This window comes from Galeopterus variegatus, unplaced genomic scaffold (assembly GCF_000696425.1).
Source record: "Galeopterus variegatus unplaced genomic scaffold, G_variegatus-3.0.2 Scaffold9214, whole genome shotgun sequence".
Classification (NCBI taxonomy): domain Eukaryota; kingdom Metazoa; phylum Chordata; class Mammalia; order Dermoptera; family Cynocephalidae; genus Galeopterus; species Galeopterus variegatus.
The window spans coordinates 14,168-15,754 of NW_007735325.1; the positions used below are offsets into that span (position 1 = coordinate 14,168).

General features: G+C 45.2%; 1 pseudogene; it reads left to right on the plus strand.

Annotated features, from left to right (window-relative positions):
* Positions 1–5: 5 nt before the first annotated feature.
* LOC103609120 lies at positions 6–1,481 on the plus strand (annotated as a pseudogene).
* Positions 1,482–1,587: the final 106 nt, after the last annotated feature.

Here is a 1,587-nt window from a genome sequence, read left to right on the forward strand (position 1 = left end):
AGATTATGATCTGTGGAGTATGTTTTCATAGACCCCGGAATGAGACTCAGTCTCTTATCCTGCGTGAAATTCACAACCTGGAATGGAATGTGTTGCATAAAGAACATGAAAATTTATTGCACACCTTCTGTGGTGCAGAAATCTCAGGAAGACTTTTGTCCTCCAGCTCCCAATCTCCCATTGGTGAGCCAGTCCTCCAAGGCCTATGTTCTAATCTCCATCTTCCCTGGAGACTTCCCTCTCATCAGTGAGCTTCAGAAGAAACTAGAGCTCCACCTTAGAAAGAGGCTCATCCAGTGGGGCTTGCCCCACAGGATCCATGAGTTTCTGTCACTGATGAATCCTCAGAGAGAAATTCCTGAAACATATGAGTCCAAGAGGACTTATGGACTCTCATGGATCTCTTTGTTTAGGCGTGAGAGCAGTAAAGATGTAAAGAATTTTGAATTGAGCCAACCAGAAGCTTCCATGACAGGAGCTCAAATGTGATTTTGCTAGTGAGAGGTATGGGGAGAGATCAGGGACAGAGCCCTGAGAATGACCCAAAAGACCATCTGTAGAATGACTCAGAGAATTTTTCAGATGAGAGTCTGGTGTCTAAATCTGAGAAAGACCTAGAAGGTCAAATGGTGAGTCTGTCAGGAAATAATTCAAGGGCCTCAGGGGTGAGCCCAGGTCAGAAACAACTCAAAAATGCCATGAAAGTACATGTGAACAAGAAATCTGAGGAAATGAATGAGGTGTGGATTCCTGGAACTATGCATAGTTCATGGCATTTTATCAAGCAGACCCTGCCTTTTCCTGAGAAATCTGACAGCTGAATAAAACAATAATTTGGCACCAATTGGTGGATGGGGACCACTACCTGAATACCTTCCAGGATATTTCCTTCCTTAGTTCCAGCAAACAAAAGATCTTGGAAGACCATATTAAAAGTTTTCATTCATATGAGGATGATGTGGGACCTTCCCCGCAAGATCCTAGAATCCATACAAATCTTTAACCTGAGAGAGGATGCATCCCAGTTTCTTTCCCATCCCAACACTCTCTCCTCAGCCAACCTTATTTCTGGGGTGGATTCCAAAGCTAGGGTCTTCAAGCCTTTTAGAGGAAGCTCTAAAATTTTCAATGGAGATAAGGTAGGAACAACAAAGTCCCTGTCCTGGACCACTCTCTGCCACCTCACCTGTGGGCAAGGAAGGACAGTGGGCCCTGGGACAATCACCCCCCATATCATACAGGAGCCTGTTGAGCACATTCAGAAAACTAAGAATGGCAGATGGCCTTTCCTTCCCACCCACACCAATAGCATTATAGACGAGTGAGTCTGAAGCAGACTGTACCAGACAATGGATGCAGCCCAAAGCTGCCCACGAGGCAAGCTGGAGCTGGACATGAGCCAAGGGATGAGAGAATAAGTTCAATCAATAGAGTAGAAAGGCTTCAGGGCAAAAAGAGGAAGAATTATGTCCAAGATGTCCAGGGAGGTAGGGCAGAAGAGTGCTGTGCTCTTCCATCACCATCTCGGGATACCTTGACATCCATCCAGTTGGATAGCTTGCCAGTGATAAATGTAAATACAAGTAG